The sequence below is a fragment of the Haemorhous mexicanus genome, chromosome Z (genome assembly GCF_027477595.1).
Source record: "Haemorhous mexicanus isolate bHaeMex1 chromosome Z, bHaeMex1.pri, whole genome shotgun sequence".
Lineage (NCBI taxonomy): Eukaryota > Metazoa > Chordata > Aves > Passeriformes > Fringillidae > Haemorhous > Haemorhous mexicanus.
The window spans coordinates 62,850,262-62,870,930 of record NC_082381.1 but is presented as its reverse complement, the minus strand read 5'-3'; the positions used below and the strand labels follow the sequence as shown (position 1 = coordinate 62,870,930).

The following is a 20,669-nucleotide window of genomic DNA, read 5'->3' as shown; positions in this document are numbered from 1 at the left end:
ATGTCTGGTTTACTCTTTTGTCTAGAACACAGTGCTCTTGAAGGCATAGGAACATACAGTGGTTATTCTGGATTAGTTTGCTTCACAGGAGGTAAATTCAGAATGACCTTATTTTTAGCTATTCTTCAAGCAAATGATTCAGAACATCTGATGAGACAGCTGTCATATCTAGATTTTTTTTTCTTTTTGTACAAGGGAAACAGTACTGCCATGGCAATGGCCCTGAGTGATATGCAACTTCTGAGGACCCTTTTCGTTGCAGTCTGCTGCAGTGAGGAGTGTGCCACCCAACAGCACTGTGCAGCCTGGGGTTCATAAATTCATTGTGTTTTCAGAGCTTTAGGCTGAAAATATGATGGAGACTTTTTTTCTCATCTTGGTTCAGTGTCATAACTTCCACAGAACTATTACCAGGAGTGTGTGGAGTGTGTTGAGGATCATTCCCAAACAGTGCTGCATTTTGAACACTAGTCCACCACAGCCCTTCCAAAATTCCCATCCTTTAGGAATATAAACTTTAGAATATCACAAGGAAGATGGTCATAAGATCCACTTGAAAATCCCTAAAGGCAGCTAGGTAACATGCACATGGAAAGCCCAAGCTGCAAAGAAGTGACCTGGTCCAGGGTTTTGACTTGGTGCCAGAGGAAGATGTGAGCTCTGTTGTTCATTTCCATTCTGACTCCAAGTCTCAGGATGTTGCCTGTCCCTAATTAAGGGGAGCTTCTGCCTTTAGGCCCAGATATGGAGATGGAAATGTGAGGGGCAGGAATTCCCTAAGATGCAGGTTCTTGGCATGCTTCTAGCTAGCATGATCAGCTGCCTATTGTGAGCTATAGCTGTGTTACGCCCAGGAAGATGTGTGGTGATGACTGACATTTGGGGAATGTTTTCATATTCTGTGAGGGTGGGGAAATAGTGCAAAGAGGAATTTTTAGAGATACTTGCTTTTGTCACTTGAAATCTAACAACTAAACATTTTTGGGAGTCATAAAAGTTATTAGTGTTTCAGATCTGCTCCTGGAGATCATATCTATCAATTCTATATCTTTAACTGAATTTTAAAGGGTAAGATATCTAGTGAAATATCTTCTGCCTTCTAAAAGTTTCCAGGCCCCTTTCCCTCCCTTCCTCTCCTTGTCCAGCTGAGATGGGACCAGAGGAGTAAGCAAGTGGCTCTCCTCAGGAGCATCGTGTGTCTCACCTGGGAACAAGGCAAGCAAGCGTTTTATGATCCCTTTCAGTTTCATTTCCCACCTTTACAATTCCTTTTCATTGCAAGACAAAAGAAATACCTTCATGCCCTTTCCTAATCTCTACTTGCCTTAAGGAATCAAGCACAGATTCATCAGGTCTGTTGTTGCTTATCTGCTGTAATTTATGATATGGTGATGTAAACAAGCAAAGGATCCAGCTGGATATCACTTATCCATCACTGGATAAGTGGTGCAGTACAGGACATAATTGGTGTATGAAGGAAAGTTAAAAGGAGAAGATGGGTAGCTGAGGGTCTTTCCAGTTTTCCTTCTTTCTTGAACCACTTTTTTAGGTAACTTCACATCAGGGCTTGTTGTGACACCCTCTTCTCCCTCCATTCCTTGCCAAATGTCTAGTATCCCATCTAAACTGGCCTTGTTAAAGACATCCTGCTTTGGAGCCATAGAAAATTCACTATGTCTTTAATCTGGACTAATTTTGGTAGCTTAGTTTTGCAGTCAGAGAACAAAGAATTATGTCTGCATGCACATGGCCATGTGTGGGGAAAAAAAAATCCTCACAAATAAAACTTGGGTGTGTTAATGACTTTATTTCCTCAGTCACTGTATATAAGTGACATCCAAGAGTAGCAGTCTCCCTGCAGACGGAGAAAAGAAAGTCCTGGGTGAATTCTAGCACTGTCAGTGAGGCTTCATCTCTGGCAGCAGCCTTGGTTGTTGTTCGTTCTGTTTCTTTGCCCATTTCTGGTTAAGACTCAGATCTCTGTATGCCAGCTGAAGCGCTCCATTGTGGTGGTGGTTGTGTCATGGTCTTGTTTGTCCTACCAAGCAAAGGTCTCCTCTCACAAGGCCCAGCTCCACAGTTCCTGTAGGGGAGGTTCTGGTGGAGGGTGTGGGACATGTGTCTGACCTCTGAGTGTCCACTGAATGCTGAGTTAACTTCACCTGACGTGGCAGCTAAAGCTATTAGGATTCAGCACACGTTTTTATGGCTTGCTGGGTTTTGTCACCACCTTGACTAGCTGTTGTTTGGAGACTGACGTGTTCACCTATATTGCCACTTTTACTGTGTACAATTCACATTCAGCTGGTAGGTAAAAAAATATTTTGAAGGAGAGAGCCTTTTATTAGGAAGTGTTAAACTCAGATGTACACCGTATGTTTTGACTACATTTGTGAATATTTTTTAAATGGTTTGGGTAGTAAATGTGTCTTTTATGGCACCCTTCTATTTTTTCATGGGCTGAAGTATTTGTAAGTGTGAAAACTGCTACTTTAACACCTGTTTATCAAATGCAATTTAATTATTCAAAAGTGAATTGTTCTGCTTTTTATAGTGTTTTATTCACCTGTGCTGCATCTGGCAGACTTATTTGAGTATTTGTCCTCTCTGCTGAGAGCATGAAAATCTCAAGGACTCTTTATACTGTTTAATCAATGTGATTTCTCCCTGTCTTAAGGCAGTGCACTCTGTTAGACAGTTGTCCCCGTGATTTTGCTACAAGAAACAGCCTACGTGCTGAAACCAGTCACCAACTTCTGGACATTAGGGTACAAACCCAAGGTGAAGCTGTCTTTCCTTGTGCTGTGACCTCTGCGCGGAGCTGACAGACATGTGAGAAGCCAGCCTTGCCTGCCAGCTTCTAGGTGAGCTGGTGTATACCATTTACCTGCAACGTGAGCCATCTCACTTAAGTAAATCCTGAATTCATGGGACTGTGTTCTGCAGAAGCTCTGTGTCTCTTGAGAGAGGCCGTAAGAACAGGATTGTCTCAGAAATTACTCATTTAAAAATAAATATTTATGGGGAGAAGAAAGAGGGGACTGGATAGGGGCTCTTCAGTATCTGAAATTATCTGTTCTGCATAGCAATACTTCTCTGACTGTGGTTTGTTTGTGCCACATGGAATGACCCTTCTGTGTCTTTCATTCTTTATTGTGGACAGATAGGAGGCTGTCTTCTGCTGCAAATTGTATTGTGTATCAGGTGTTCCCCCTTCCCTATTGCTCTCTGGTTGTTCAAAAACCAGTTCCTATTGGGACAGGTGCTTTAAGCTGCTGCTGGGTACGTTATTCCTTATTGTATGTGTTTTAACAATTCAAAAGAAGATCAAAGTCCATGTCTCTGTACCAAGAGGTGGCATCAGGTACAGTAGATAAAGTGTTCTGGCTTTTGCCCAGGACTCGTTTTATCTCCAGAAAGCTGAAAACAAAGTCATTTTGGCAACAATTTAACTTCTACCCTGCTAACAGTCACACTATTACCTGCTACCTGGAGCTTACTAAATGGAGAATATTTACACTAGTGCTAGAGGGTTTCTCCTTGCTCAGTGTTAAATGTGGCGGTTAAAATGTGTCGCGAATTGCTGCAGCTGATTGTCAGGCCATCACCATTACCATTACACATAGTTCCTCTGAGATGCTGACCTGAACCTTTTCTTCTGGAGCCCAGGATACTGTCTGTAGGTATACCCTCTCACATTCCTCCTAGCAGCCGAGGATGCTCAGTAATTGAGGATGCTCAGTAATTGCTTTTCGATTATTTTACGGTTTTGAGCTGGTGCAGTGAACAGCTCAGTATTGTGTGCTGAAGGTGGTAGATCTCAATGAAACACACAGCTTCTGAGAGGAAACACCCCTCTATTGGAGGGCTCATCTTTATTGTAAGACACTTTCATGTGCAAGAGACTGCTTGGGGTGGGAGGCGGGTATCCAAATGGCAATACATCAACATTGTGAGATTCCCAAGGTGGAGCAGTCATGTTACTGTGGTGCCCTGCCCGGATTAATTAGTCTCTCTGAAGCGTAATTAGCATGGTGATTTGTGCCACCCAGACACAGCCTTAGTTATTTCCTTTAGTAATTATGAGAACTTAATGTCAGTGAAATGTACCAAGGCTGAATAGTGCTTTCAACTACTTAAAGGCTTTCCTGTCCCAAAAGCCTTTACATGTTCACCAGGTAATAGTGCCTTCACCACTGAAAATGTTACGTTCAAATTTATTTTAAAAAATGTCTCCTTCACACATGTTCACCAGGAAATAGTGCCTTCACCACTGAAAATGTTACGTTCAAATTTATTTTAAAAAATGTCTCCTTCACACCAAGAATGCAGCTACCCCTCCTGTGCTACACAGGACGTCTCTAGCTGACTTAGCAGTGCTTGTTGGACACAACATCTGAGACATATCTCAATAAGCAATCTAGGCATGTCCTTGCAGTTGAGGGGGTTGGTGTTTTCTCAGGCCAGCATAAGTTCCTCTTTAGATAAGTGAATCAGGCTGCTGTCTGCTGGAGGGAGGTGTGTGTGTTGGAGGAGCGTGTGGGCGGGGGTGTCCAACAGTGGATGGAATGGAATGGAAAAGGAGAGGAGATGGAATACATGTGTTACCCATCTGGTGACTTGTCAGGCTAGCGAAGTACGCTGTGAGACGTGGACCTTTTGTTAAAAATTCACACCATGTCTTAGGGATTTGAAGGAATATCTGTTGCATAGCAAGTTTAGCTTAAATCTAAAATGTTATGAAGGTTGAAACTCTATGTAAAAACTACAACTTTTACTGGTAAATGGACTCCTGTTGTATATTCAATATCTCCGCTTAACTGTTTGACCATGTTTGTTTTCATTTTTGCTTTTCTTTCCTTGTGCTTAATACTCAGTTATGCTAATCACTTAGTAAATTTTCTGGCTGGAAATAAAATGAGATTGCCATTTGTGAGGCAGTTTAGAAGAACAATTACTTTTTTATGAGAGATACATACATCTGTTTTGTACAGATTAAAATTTTGCCTAGTGTTACATATATTATTTTAAATACCCATTGTAACAGAATGTTTTCTGATGTTTGGTGTTTTTATTAATACCTGTTAGGTGTGGTTTGTTCTTTCCCTAAGGGAAAAAATGTACCCATTTTTTTGGTGTAGTGTTTTTCATTTTGGTCATGCTTGGATGTGTAGGAGTCAGATGATTGTGTACACATGCATGCTGTGATTTGTTTGGGGTAAAAAGTGAAACAGAAGCATTCTTTCCATCTGGTGTGCAAAACAGTCAGGTACGTGGTAAGTCTTAGCTCCCAAAGGATTTCTGACTTTCGTTCAGCCCTCTTTGAAAAAAAGGAAAAATTCCCCCAACATTGTTGCTAGTTCATCTTGGGGCTCAAGCCGTGTCTTCGTTCTGGCCTTTGGAACTGAACAGTTACTGTGTTTTTAGGCTGATTTGGAACAGGTGTGAGCATAAACTCTCTTCGGCTAAATTATGCAGAGTATCTGGTAAGGAGTTTATGCTAGCTGTGGGACAATGAGCAGAATGTGACATCTGTTGGAAAAAAATAACTCATGAGAAACACCTGAAGATCTTGACTCCATGGTATAGGGACACATGGCAGTAGGAATTTGAAAGCTAAGTTTTTGTGTCCTTGAACAGTGGCTCAGGGTGTATGACTGTGTATAACTATAACTTTCCAGACTGAACATCTGGAAAGTGCTGTGCTACTTTATAGAGAAGTGTAGTGGAGGAGGTTATAGAGAAGAGCAATGCTTGTGGTACTTCCTATAATCTGTGAATATAGAGCTCCAAGGATATGATTTGTTTCCTATCATCTCAAGTTTCCGTATGCATTTGCAGTCTTCATTATTATGTAAATGAAGATATTTGTTATCAGCTTAGAATATACCCCCATTATAAGAAAGGCATTTTTAAGGTATCATGAATAGGTAACTTGCTGTGTAAAACATTCATATATGGTATTCGCATTCTCTGAACAGAGAGAGACACAATTCTCTCTCCCAGGATTTTTCCTGGGGAAGGCAGTGAGAAGCTCAGAGAAGAAGAGAAAATAATTCTTATCTCTATTTGCTGCTCCTGTTATTTGGCACATGTGGAATGTGTTATGGAGATTGTTTACCAAAAGTGATTTGGTTTTTGGACACCAGTGAAGGTTGTTTTGTTCCCCTGGCCAGTTGGGTCAAAGCTGTGTCCTGAATATCTCCAGACAGTCAAGGGTTTTTCTTTAGTATCTTTTTTAGTTGGTGTTCTTTAGTATAGTATCTTTAGTATGTAATTTAATATAGTATTAGTGTAATACTATAGTATTACATATACTATATGTGTATATATAAATACTTGATAAAGCATTTGTTCTGAAATCATTGGAGTCAATGCACATTATTCCCCAGCTGGGGGATTGTCTGTTTCTACTATATTCATATTTTACACAAATAGCTAAAATTAAAAGCAAAGGTATTGAGAGAGTTAGAAAGAGGACGTGGAAGAAATTGCTTTGGACTTTTGGATTTCTGTTTTTTTAACAAATGTAGGTGTCCAACTTACTTTCCCCCTCCACTCCTCCCAGAGACATGGACACTTGTAGTTTCCCTTCAAATGCTACTTTTTATTTAGGTTTATGAAGATAATTAACCCTTACAAGGCTTTTTTAAGGATTTGTAAACAGTGTAGGATTAAAGCAATATATTTGTCTGTATAGGCACATTGGTCTATGGCATGCTTTCAACGCTAGATTTTTTATTAATTTATAATAAAAACTTAGTAATTTTTACCTGATATGATTTGCACTTTATTAAGCCCTCATCTCTATAGTTTTACAAACTGGGACAGAGGTCACTTTTTATGTTTGTACCAATGCTTTAGGGAAGTGCTTAACAACTTGGATGATAAGAAGTGTCTTTTACCTGAAAATAATCTTTAAAGCTCTCTTGAGTTACCGTGCTATAGAGAGAAGTTTTTCTGCTGGTCCCTCACTCCATAGCTGTCAGATGTCAAAGTGGCGTCGTTGTACAACTGTTACACATCAGCACCACCTCAGGGTGCAGCTGTTGGACTGTACCTGTGAGTGGCCCTGAGGCAGGATATCTCAGTGCAAGGAGCCCTGGGGTTTGTGTGTGTCTGTGTGTCTGTGTGTGTGTGTGTGCGTGCCTCTAGTTTTGGGAAGTTTGCTCATTTGCAGGATTATACACACCAAATGGGTTGGAGCTGAAAAACAAGTATGTAAACCTTAGTGGTGGAATGTCTTTGCTGAATTGGTGTGGACGAAGAGAGCTGCCTTATGTGCTGTAGTGATGCAGGCATTAACTCTGCTGCAGCTGCACTCAGTATGGGTTGAGTGCTTGCAAGGTGAGAATTCTGTGAAAAGCCTATCCGGGGGAATGAACCAAGTTCATCTGTAGTTTATATAGTACCTCCATATGTCTTCCACATACATCAAGATCATCACTTATAACGTGCTAATACTTAGCTCACATGGGCTTCTGATGCATTTCCCAGTTCAAACAAATCCGGGTTACAAACATTTACTGCTGTGTTTCTGTTACTGGTGTAGCTGGTGTATCCTGACCTGCCTGGAGCTTTGTTTCTGTGCATTCGCATGGAGTGTTGTTTAAACAAAGATTTAAATTGGGAAGGCAGGGCAGGGTGACACAGCTATTGCAAGATGCATGCTTTCTCACCATGGTGCTGTAGCCAAAATATGCTTGAGCATTTCACTTTGGAAACAAAAAATAACTTAGCCTTTCATTTTTGTGGTAATTTCTTCATTGTTCAGCAGCATGGCTCTACCAGGCATCAGCTGTTTTAAGTACAAGATATATTGCACAACATATGCACTAATTGGTGCTTTACATTTCTCTTCTTGTAGGTGACTCTCAGGTTCCTGAATGTGCTGTCAAATGCTGACACATTGAATTTGCTGAATCTGCTGCCTTATTTCTGATGTTTAAAAAGGCCTAAAGGAGACACTGGCACTTCTATTCCAGTCTTTTAAGGTAAGATGTTATTTCTTTTGCCATGGCAGAGGGAAGAAGACAGAGTCCACAAGCTGTCCTAGTCCCACCTCTTGGTCTCTAATCAGCCTATTGTGGTTTAGTCCAATACAGCCACTTGCTCACTCTGATGGGGGAGAGTATCAGAAGAGTAAAAGTGAAAAACTTGTGCATTGAGACAAAGACCATTTAATATGGAAAGCAAAATCCATGTACAGAAGCAAAGCAAAACAAAGCTTTGCTGCTTCCCACGAGCAGGCAGGTGTTCAGCCATCCCAGAAAAGCCAGGCCCCTTCACGCATAATGGTCATTTGGGAAGACAAACACCATCACCACAAATGTTCCTTCTTCCCTCTTCATATGCTGAGCATGATGCCATATGGTCTGGAATGTCACTTTGGTCAGCTGGGGTCATCTGTCCTGGCTGTGTTCCCTCCCAGTTCCTTGTGCACCCCCAGCCTCCTTGCTGGTGGCGTGGTATGAGGAGCAAACAAGGCCTTGTCACTATGCACGAACACAGCAATAACTAAAATGTCCATATGTTATCAATCCTGTTACCAGCACAAATCTAAAGCATAGCTTTTTATCAGCTATTGTGAGGAAAATGAACTCCACCCTAGTCAAAGTCAGCACAAAACTACATGAATCTAAGGTCTTGTATTGCACCCAGCTATCAGTATTTATTGGTTATAAGCAAATTCACTGACTTCAGTAAGACAATATCCATACAATTTCAAGAAACATCCATGAAGAAACAATTCATTTTCTTTTCCTAAGTCACTAATTCTATCAAGTGCTATGCAAGCACTCTTAAGTGCTTGTATATCTTTCCATTCACATGCCTTAGTTCTTCTATCTATGTATAAGAATTATTTAGTAGTAGTGGTCTTCAGTCCCTATGGAATGCCATGCTGAGATCAATTCACCACCAGGAAAAATCAGGCTATGAAGCTGAACATGACTGTAGCTAGAAAAATGACCATCCTGCTTTGACTAGGGCTGCTGCTGTGATCTTTCATTCATTACCCATGTTTCCTGTGCATCTTCTTCAGTTGCATTGGCAACTGCGCCATAGTGCTGCTGCATTTTCTCAGCAGCACAGGAGACGAGCCACAGACCAGACTGACAGAGTCAGTCAGCACCAGGGTTCTGCTGTGCCCAGTGAGCAGCGTGGCCTCTTACTGCTGCAGAGTTGTTATGGTGACCAGTGACTGGCTGTAAGCACCCCAGCAGGACACGGCTATATAGATTATTTTCTTCTCTTTTCTGTGCAAAGGTCAGGTTAAGAGCAACACCAAAGGGGTGGCCCAAATGAAATCTCTAAGAAAGGAAACCCAGATAAGTAAAGGCTTTGTAAAGGCTCTGCTACTGACTCCTGAATTGCCTCAGTTTTGAGAGCTGCTGTTTGAAGTGGCAGTTGAATCCTGTTTTTATTTACACTTAGAATGTCACTGCCTGCCCACCTTCTTGCATGCACTGCAATGAGCTGCAGAGTTGGATGAGAGGTAAGACACACCTAAAACTGAACTTCTCTTTTGAAGAGGAAGGATTTAGTCTCTTGACAGTTGTGATTACCTGGGATGGCTAATTGCTTTTCTTCTGCTGCTTTTGCAGCTTTAATCAGAGCGCAAACAAGCAGTGGAGACAGCTTGTTTGGCTTTTGAGTGTGGAATGCTTGCTTCACTTTTGACTGTGGAGTTAAGGTGGTGCTTACAGATGTGGGCTTGAATTGCTGCCAGCTTATGGGGCAGGTAAAGGGCTCCTGAGTCTAGGGATTCCAAAGACATGAGGACACCAGCTGGTTTTCCTCAAATTTTGAAACTGAGCAAGTGTGGAAAAGCAGATCTCCTGCTGTTTTTCATTACTCCATGAACTTGCCATTTAGATATGGAGGTGTGCATGTAGCTGGAAACACCCCGACTCCACTGACTCTCTGGCTCTGTTGTGCAAAAGCACTTCAGAAAGGGGGCAGAGGGTTCTGCAGTAGACAAGCTGCCATGATTGGGAAGCCTGTGTGCACTTTCTCTGCAGGTCACATACCAGCACATCTTGGATTGGCCCTGGGCTCTTGCTCATAGGGCAGTGTCTGTTCCTCTTTGGAGGATGCTGTTCTTCACTTGGGTGTACCTGGGCTGTTGCTGTTCTGGAGATTATTCTTTTACCAGGAAAAGCATTAGTACATGGATTTTATCTTTTCTGGTGGCAAAAAAATGTTTTGATACAGCAGGAGAAATGTTTAGAATAGGCAAAATGGAAAAACTTACTGTTACTGTGACTAGGCTGGTTGCATTTCCTCTGTGGGTGTAGCCTGTCCTGGCTGTAGAAATGGACACTCTCCGCCAAGCATGGGTTTCTAAGTGAGGGAAATGTGTGCATATATGCCCAGAGGGGCTCTCAGGTTGCCTTTTCAGACCCCCAGCCCTGCCAGTGCCCTGCAGCAGGTGCCAGTAATGTAGTGCAGTCACCTCCTGTGTGTCCAGCAGGGTACAGTGGCTGGTCCTGCGAGGTACAGGGTGGGAATTGAAGGGAGGGTGCTGTAGGGAAACACATGCAGAGAGAGAGGAAGAGATTGCAGATTGCAGAAAGTCTGGAAAATCCAGGGCAGAGTTGTATGGGCTCTCAGGGAGCTGACAATAGGGATGATTGCTGACTGCCTCAGAAAGCACAGGAGCACCAGGTACAGTCCCTGAGAAGTGGACTCTGACCTCAGTGACTTGTCACAATGCTGTGGCTATGGAGAGGAGCAGGATGAAGAGATTTCCTTTTCAGGTGCTCTCAGTTTAGGTACCCTCCAAGTTACATACACACATACATTTATATGTATCTTTGCTTGTCCCTACATGGAGTGGCATGGTGAGCTGTCCTGTTGCATCAGTAGCTCTGGGCACTTACAGAGGGCAGGGGAGCACAGGCTTTACTGGCAGTAGCCATCAGCGTAGAGATGTGCTACCAATTAAATGTCAGTGCACAAGGTGGGGTTAGTAATTTAGCAAGTCTTGGGAGAAGTGGGCTTAATTCCTCTCTGCAAAGCAGAGTATTTGAAAACTGGGTGCGGTATGATGGCATGTAACACAACATTTCATTGTGCTCAAGGCATTTTGCATTTGTACAGATATTGATACCGTGAAATACTAATGTGAACACCTCACTGCTTTTTGCCTGTGTGTTATAAAGCCAGCATCTCACTGGTGTGATACACTCCATGGAGAGGGCCCAAGAGCATTTTGTCTATTTCTGAACTTCACTGAACGCGATCCCTGTGCAGATGATGAAAGCACTGCACTTCTAATTGGATCACAGACTTTGGCAATGTGAGATGAGCAACTGACTTATTAAAATGAATTTCCAGTTATAAAACCATGGTTGCTTCATTTGGTTTACCTTGGGTTTCTCAAAGCTGTGTCCTGCTGCCTTAATTTAGCTTTGATTTTAGTAAAAAGAAAGGATTTACTGCAATATCATCAGACTTAAAAGAGCATTTTTGCTTTTCACAGCAGAAACTCAGCCTATTTAAGAGGGAAAAATTTGAAACAGCAACCAACCTTATGAACAAAGTCTTGCACTTCTGACAGATGGAAATACAGACTGGTTGAAATACAGATGCTCAACAATCACCTTCCTTAGCTGATCCTTAAGCTGTAGCTTTTTTACACTTCTGGTTATCTTCTGTTTATGTTATCTTATTCTTTTTATCTGGCCTTCCTGAGTTTTCTGTTCTTGTTGGACCAGTTAAATTGGAGTTTTGCACAATGATTATTTGGCTTCAGAGGTCCCTGATATACTTTCACGTGCAAGGGAGATCTGATTTTTGAGAAAATGTGTATTGTAAGTGCAGCTAAGCTTTGCTCAAATCGAAATACCACTGAAAAGAGTTGATTTTCTTCTCTCAACACCTTCATGATTAAATGTACTCACTTTTTATTTGACCAGGTATTTCCACTTGATTAACGTAAAACTGTTGTAGCTTAAGCTCTGGTTCTGTCATCCTTCCTCCCCTTATTTCTGTTTGGGCTTAAATATGCCACAAGGCCATCAAGCTGCCCAGCCGTGCTGTGCTATAGCTTCCACCTTCCCACATTGTACAGAAGGATTTTTCCGAGTCATCTTGTCATGCCACTTGCCAGAGAGACCTAGAGGGTCCCACCTGGAGTGGTGCTCTGGGTATGAAAGGTTGTCACAATGTCACCTCGTGCTTGCCAGTTTCTAGAGGGAAGCCAGCTGTGCAGCCTGACTGTAAAAGAAGCCGCAGTAGAAGTCTGCAGTGTGACCCAAACCCACCTCCTGGTGGTGCTACTATCCATCTCATGGCTGGTTGCACCTGACTCCTTGTCTGAAACCAGGCTGGGGAGGCCCAGGTGGAGCCCCCACCTGCATAGTGGTCACTGCCAGAGCAGAGTCCAGGTGAGACTGCTGGATGTGCAGATTGTGTGCCTGCATCCTATGCTGCTGGTGGCCAGCACATAGGTGCTCCAAGTTCCTTGATGCTTTCTTGCATTTCAGGCATCCAGGTGCTGGGACCACTGTGGTTGGAAGTGATGCTACTGAGCAAGAGCAGCCAACTTGTGCCATGCTGTGTTTTTGTGAATTTGGTCTTTGGAAGGGACCCCACTCCTCAATTTTACAGACACAATAAATGCTGCTGAGCTATTTCAGTACAGTAGCTAGTTCTTTATATTGATGAAAGGCTTGTGTGCTTTTCTGATTTGTGAGGCTTGTGAAGGATTAAAAAAATAAGTCTGTTAATCTTTGGAACAACCTAAACATAAAAGAAATCCCACCAAAACATCTTTGGGTTTCAGTTCTTTTTCTGTCAGAACCTGACACCAATTCAGCAACTCTCAGGATTTTCTGAGAATGACAATCACTTACTAGTATAGAAAGTTAGTTCTCTTGTTTCATGTTTTAATCTTAATGAGTTCAGGGTTCTGAGCTGTTAGCTAAATATTTTTTATTTGCGCTTTTACTGTTTCTCTACATGCAAGGAGGCACAAGAGTAACTCATCTTTCTTTCTGCTAAAGGTTCTTCTACTTTTTCAAAGGAAATGCTTTGTCCACTAGGAATTGTCTCAGCATGCTAATAAAACTCACTTTATGCCTTTAAAATGTTTATTCAAAGTGGCCTGGCTGGCTCACAGTAGCTGTGTGGGTAGACTGTCCTTGAATTTTGTCAACTAAATTTAGTACTGCACAATACCCAGTGATGGAAAACAGCTATAAATTGTCTGTGCACAGCCATGCATTATTGATAAAGGGTAGAATAAGCTCTACAATTTCTTTATTTGATGTTGTTAGTGCAACAACTGGCTGATTTGTTAAGACTTTTCCCCCTCCTATTGGCAGTAAAATATCTCTTAATTCTGAACTCTGAGTTTTCTGAATTTTGATTTGCTTGGGGTTGAAAACTTGCTTTATCTCCAGTGTTACTAAATGTAATGGAAATATTTTCACTGACTAGAAAGAAACTTAGGTTCAGGAGGAGCTAAGCAAACAGTAAGTTTGACACCATGCTGAAGACAGGACTCTCCTAATTATCTCAGATATTTAGAAATAGAAAATGGATCATAAAGTCTCACTGTACATTTAGAAGAAAAAATGCTTTAATATACTTCATTTGGCACATGCTTAGAGAAAATGCTTTACAGTGAGCTCAGTGTGCTTTGTAATTTCGGTGTTCCTTCAAAGTTTATGAAAAAATCTCAAGCCTTAAATCTGTCACACCTTTTCTCCTGTTGACACTTATGATGAGTAGAGACTCTACTGAATATAATTTGCATATAAAACTGTGCTGTAAACTAAGCAGTTCTTCCCCTGTAGTTGAATGAAAGTACAATGAACTGCTGAAAACTGGAAATTAATAAATATGTAAGTAAAAAAAAACTTGCAAGCGAAACTAGGAGGCGCTTAGTCTTCCCAACAGACGTCCAGCATTGAAACTTCCTTTTTAAGCTATAATTTTTGGAAGAGTTGCTTCCCAGAGATTGTTATTGTAATACAGCCAAAGGAATGCACAATTTGTGCCAAGGAAATATTGTATTAGAACTATGGAATTTTATTTCCCTCTTTTATGTTTGTAGATAGATATCTTTTGGTAAAAGCATTCCAGACCTCTACAGATTTTTTTTGTCTTTGTAAAAGTGTCAGTAATTCACAAGTTATGCTGATGTTTGTAATGGTTGCTTTTATTCCGTGTGGAATTTGTCTGTATTAGTTTAACTTTCCATATATTTGCATTGTTTTAAGGTTAGAAGTCATTAAGTAATGCAGTAATTAAACCATTGTGTCGTTGCAGTCAGAAGGCAGGAAAAAACATTGGTAAAAGGACTAACATGACTGACAGAGGCTTGCTAGAGATTTACATTGAGAATGAGTCATTCTTCAAAACTTTTTCATTTTCTGATCGAAATTGTGGAGTAAATCAAATACAGTGGCTGAGTGATTAAAATGCAAAACTTCTGAATTCTTTCTGACTTTGTAAATCTGACTCCTTTACTGTTAATATAAAATCATTTATCTTAAAGCAGTCTTGTGGCTGTGAATATTTAAATGAAAGCTTCAACTCTTGAAGAAAGTTATTTTGATATTCACCATCATTAATTATGTGGCTTGCATAGAAAGCTGTCATGGAAGAGGCATGGGAGATTTTTTCCATAGGTCATCTGATAGGTCTGTGGTAATTCATTTGATAAATCAAAGTGGTAAATTTTGCTATAGTTTAAATACTTACACAATTCAGATGTTACACATTCATCTAAAAATTCTGTGTTGGTTGAAGAGGATACCTTTGGTTTGATCCTACAGAAAATACAAACAATGGACATTGACTTGCCTGTGATTTTGGCTTTGGAGCAACTGTGCAGCTGTATTTTTTTAGAGAAGGACAGGCTTCAGCCATGTTAATTCAATTCTGTTTAGACAGTTTGGGAGTAGGAGTGTGTATGAAATTTCTTCTGGAAACAAGTATACTTTGGTAGTGGAATACAGTTTTGAAAATCCTTTGTTCCTGTTGTTTGTTTAAAAGAGCATCTTTCACTGGCATTGTTAGAAGCCACTGTAATGAAAAAGCGTAAGATAAGGAATACTCCAGAGTACAGTGGGGTTGGATTCTCCTCCATATCTGCACACTCTCTTTAGGCAGTGCTTGGATGGTGTTGTTCAAAATTCTTCATTTACCCCCCTCGAACTCAATCAGTAGTCTGACAAACACAAAAGAGCTTTAATGCAATTTGACATTTACTTTCTTCATACTAACAAAATATGCCTTGGTCCAGCCAGGTTGAGTGACTTTTGGAAAGTTACCTAGATTAGAAATGCACTGTGCAAGTGACCTGAGTGTTGCTTGCTACCTTCCAAAACCCTTGACCCTTGGGTGGGCCATTGTGGAGGAAGGTGGGATGGATGAGGCAGTAGGAAATCAGCTTCACAAGGCTGATCTCTGCAGGCCATGCTCAAAATACAGGGACAGCTACAGATGTTGCACGAATGGCGTGATGCAAAAGGACCTGAAAGTAGTTGACTTAAAAATACGTAAATAAAATATAAAAAGGTCAGTTTTTCTAAGGGAAACCAGAGACTTTTCCTAGGAGTTAGTAGAAATGAAAAAGTGGTAAGGGAAGAATGAGGCTGGTGACCTGTGAAGTTATCTGAAAACAGTCTCTTACTTTTAATGTGGTATTTCCCATTCTTTTTCAAATGCATTGAAAGAGGATGTTGTGTTTTTTTTTTTTTTTCTTTCCAGGATAGGAATTAACAGGGGTGGGGTGGAATCCTTCACCCTAAAATATTTTCTTTTTAAAAGCACAGGGTAGGAGAGTAAAACATGTGTTCCCGCATCTGTCCCCACCCAGGAGTAACGCCAAATGCTTTGTCTCTGACAAGTGCAGTATGCCCTGCTATAGAGGAAAGAAAACTGCTTTCCTCTATCTTGGTACAAAAAAAATGTATTAAGCTTGTTTTGGTGGGATAAACTTCAGAGGCCTCTTCAGAGGTTTGATTAGTAGTACAAAACCTGTGTTGGTTCTAACACGGGTATGTTGTGCTTCCATTACCTCAACCAGGCAGGCTGCAGTACACACTTGTTCTGTGAATCACAGAACAGTCATCATTGTGGACAAAAATCTCTTTTCTCCTTTTTGTTGTTACAATATATTGTCCTCCACTAATTTGAAAGAGCTGGGCAGTACACTGAATTACCCTGATTCTGTCAAATTACTCTGTCAACAGTGCAGTTATCTGCTCTGAGAGGCTCTGCACTGGCAGAAACTGATTCTTACTGAATTTGCCATGAACTTTCAGCTGTAAAAGTAATTAATTCTCTGCAAAATATACTTAAAGTAAGCTATGTCCTTGCCTAATGTCTGTAACCCCGATAACTAATAACGTTTTGTCCTTCTAGAAGACTCTATTAATGATCTTTCCACAGTGAACTTGAGACCCTCTTTGCAAAATGCAGAGCACTTTTAACCCTTCTTCTCCCAACAACCATTTTGGCTGGCAATGTTCCTGCAGTTTCCGTGCAATGTGGTGGTCAAGGCATGTTACTCCTCTACTATGTGTACAGAACATAGAGCTGTAGGTTGTTCATGTTTTTTCCTCCTGTTCCCTTTTTCCTCCTCCCTTTTGTGCTCCTCTTAATGAGGATCTAGGGGATGGCAGCACAGATTTTCCCAGTATACATCAAAGCAAACATACCTAAGCTGGATGCAGTAAAAGCAAAACATTGTTAGATATGGCAGAAGACTTGCTAGGTAGGGAAAAACTGAGTTATGTTGTTTGGGAAGATGATTGCACCACTGGCTAATTACAAAATAATTGAATGAGCAGTTATGTGCTGCCTCACTGCAAGCTTGAAGTATCTGAAACATGATCTGTTTTTTTAGTGCTGAAATTTGCTATGAAATAGAAAATTGAGTAAATAAAGTTCTTCAAGGCAGTTCTTCAAGGTTCCTCAACCTTCCTCGTTTAACCTGGGATATTCTTGTGAACCTGGAAAACTGAGCTATAAAAATGCAGTTTTATTTCTGTTGTTTTATTTATTTTGTGCTAGAAAAATTGCATTCCTGTAAGCTTTCTGCAGGCTGCCTATAGCAAAGGCAGTGCTGGCATGTGAGGTTTCAAGATACTTCAGAATAGGCTGAAGAACTCAATTTTAAAGGTACACCATGAGTGACTGGGCTTAACGTGTCTTAAACCCAAGGAATTTCCCCCCTAACAGTTTTGAGATACCACTTTAAGGAGCCTGTGGTTTACTTTGGAGTGAAATCACAAGTGATTTCAGGTTTTATTCCAGGTTTTTCTGTTTTCTTTGCCTTGGCCTTGAATGTTTTGGCATCTTTTGTTGCCTTTCTTCCACAGCAGCCTCAGTAGAGGTGCAACAGCAACTATAAATTATCTTCCATGATAAAGAAGGGTGCAAAGTAAAGATGCACATTGTTGCTTCCTGAGGATTAAAATGAAGTTTCAGATGTTAACAATGTCATCAACATGCAAGATAAGTCTGGACCCTGGCACTTAGGAGTTATTTTAGCTGAATGTATCTGGCAGTCCCTGGAGTGTAAAAGGAAAGTTTGTCCTTGAGGTTTTTAAAAGACCAATTAGTTACAATGTTGAAATGTTCATTAAAAGCTTTAAAGTTAATTCCCTGATAAGTAAACATGTAATGTTGCATTGTTGAGTTTTCTGAACCAATTTTTAAACTTCAGGATAACTTAAAAAGGGTTGGTGAAAAATACGTTTTCCATTCCATTGCTGGAATGTGCCCATGATTCCCAAAGGGTAAAAAAGTTCCTGTGCCAAATTCAACAGAGTAGCAAGAGATTTTATTTTAAGTCTGTCCTCAGTGAAGGATGGATTATGACTTGTTCTGGCCAAATTAGAAACTGTAGGAAAGAGGAAAGTGTTTTTTGCCAGGTTACCCCTCACTTGTGAGAAATGCTACTACCCTAAACTTGTCTCTGTCATATCACTTCAGATCAATGGCTCCCTTCATTTTGCTTCAAATTCTAGCTCCCTCTGCTTTAAAAATAATAATAATTTAAAAAGGCATTTCAGAAAGATTCCCTATGTTTTAGAGAGATGGAGAATCCGGGTGACTGCCTTTCTAAGTCAGTAATTGATGGCATTTCAGTTCAGGGAGGAGTTTGGCTTGGTTAATGTAACTTTACAGCAGAAGTATGCATCTCATTATCTTATGTGTCTCTATTTATTTAACTTTTGGCTGCGCATTTTACCTGTAACATTCCTTTTAGTTGTGACTGAGAGCAGACTAAGCAGATAATCACAGGTTTAAATGCACAACAGTGTGCCTTTGTTGACGATGCTTAGCTGGGCTTCTCTTTTAATTGAAAATGCATAGAAGCAAGCATCAGTAATGTATTCAAAATTGAAATCTTTTGTACAATACAAAAGAATTTTTTTTTATGCTAAAAAGAAGGATGGCTACTAGGGCATTATGTCCTTTGCTAGGTATCTGAAATGATTTATGATATATCAGTGGTCAATGAGTAATTGTTTGAACTGTATTGGAAATAGGTTTTCTTGTAGACACCTAGTGTCTTGGTTACAGGATGTGGCCAGGGGTGTGTATTCTATTGCCATCCCTTAGAGGTGGGACAGTTATCTTCTGTTAATTGGGCCACCTGTTAAAACCAGGTGGGGCAGTTTTTCTTTCTCTTCCACAACCAATCCTCCCTTGGGGAGTTATCTTCTGTTACTGGGCCCTTGGGTGTCACTGCATGACTGATAAAATTACATCACCCCACTGGGAGATGCTCCACCCAGGGGGAGGAGCCAAGCATTCCTGCCTAGATATAATCTGAGATTTGGAACACCACAGGCAGCTTTTTCCCACTGGATTCCTAGAGGTACGGCCTTCTTTTCCACTGGAATCCCAGAGGAAGACCAAACCCACCTACACCACCACTGGACCTTCAGAGGAAAACGGCACCCTTTTACAGGATCACTGCTTCAACAGAACCACACCTGTCACTGCAGGAGGACTGCAGCCAACATTTAATCAGACTGCTACCACCACCTTAAACAACAGGGTGTCAGGTTGTATTTTTACTTTCTCAGTAGTTTGTTTGGGTTTTTTTGTACTATTGCATTTGTATTTTAATTTTCCTAGTAAAGAACTGTTATTCCTATTCCCATATCTTTGCCTGAGAGCCCCTTAATTTCAAAATTATAATAACTAAGAGTGGACTGGGAGTTGCATTTTCCATTTTAAAGGAGGCTCCTCCCTTCCTAAGCAGACACTTGTCTTTTTTTCAAACCAAGATGCCTAGGAAGAAAACAGATCAGAAGATTATGGAATTTTGAAGGCAAAGGTGCCTTATAAACACAGGAGAATTTAGAGAAATACACTGGCAGTGAATCAGTCTGAGGGCCTTGAGAGAGAAGATGATTCACTCTGTAGCTATGACCAACTCTTCTGTGTCAGGTTTGCTCCTCAGAAGAGTCATTTACTTTAGCTCATGCTAGCTCAGCATTAGCTGTGGTGCTAACCTGCCTTTACAGTGTGTTTCGAACAAGTGTTTTTTGATGTAAATTATTTAAAGATTTCTGCGCATGCTTTATAAATGAGGCATTGGTTTTGTTTTTGTTTTTTTATTTTAATTGCAAGATTCCTAATGCACTGAGCAACAAAAGCTCTAATTCTGGATTTTGAAAGCAATTATTTCAGCTGCAAAGAGCTAGAGAGTTTGACTTTGATTCTTCCTCTTGTGTAGGTAATTAAGAGTTGCCTAACACGGTACTACAAAATCTTCTCTTCTTGGGTAGGGCACTTCTGAAAAGCCTCTCCGAGAGTGATGAGCAGATCGCATTGAAGTCAGATATGAGCTGACCACAGCAGTTGTTAGCCAGAGAACTCTGCCCTGAGCCTTGCTCTCCGAATGCATGTGCCCTTTTACAGAAGAAATTATTAATGCAGAAGCACGTAATGGGACAGTGTAAGAGTCTGGTAAGAAGGATGTGTAGGAGATAATAGGACTTAAGAGAGGACCAGAAGCCCAAAACCAGTTTCACTTGTGAAGTCCTTTGATGCAGTGTAAAGCTTGTAATGGAGTATGAATCATAGTGGAAAATGAGTCTTCTGGGAAACCTGAGGATATTTACATTACTTGATCTAGAGGACTGAACACACAAAATATCTCAGAACTAGTCTGTAAGGAGGCCAAGAAGAAAGAGATGGAGGATCTGAAAGTTAACATTCTTCATATCATTTTAATCCAAATCAACAGATTATGACCTATTTCATGTGTGCAGAAAATGATGCTATGAAAAGCCAGTGCCCGAAAAGGAGACAGAGGAGTCCTTCAACTTTATTCAAATAAAGGGGGAGAGTCCTCTGAGGCACACGCCCATGGGGATTTCTCTCTCTCAGGGTTTCAGACGGCGCAGCCTCCTTTTATCCTAAACTCCTGGCCTCATGTTTCCCTCTTCATTTCCCCACTGGCTGAGGTACTAGGAAGGTAAAGCCTTCCCAAACCACCAACCCCATATGCCCCCTTGAACCTGTCATTTCACCCTAAAGTTCAGAAGTTCAGGCTGTCTGGGTCCTGGAGTAGACTTTGTGTGGACCCATTTGTCTGTTACGCTGAAGTTCAGGAGCCAAACTATCTAAGTTCTGTAACAAACTTGCAGCTTGAGGTTGGTAGAGTCATTAGGATCCATTTCAAA

The 20,669-nt window shown here is 40.9% G+C and overlaps 1 protein-coding gene across 2 annotated transcripts in view; it reads left to right on the top strand.

The window, feature by feature from the left end:
- KANK1 (KN motif and ankyrin repeat domains 1) overlaps window positions 1-20,669 on the top strand; it is a 129,749-nt gene that overhangs the window by 25,665 nt on the left and 83,415 nt on the right. For both annotated transcript variants that reach the window (XM_059837170.1, XM_059837171.1), the window contains one exon: window positions 7,868-7,994. The gene's annotated coding sequence lies outside the window, so the exon portion shown is untranslated. The remainder of the gene's footprint in view (window positions 1-7,867; window positions 7,995-20,669) is intronic.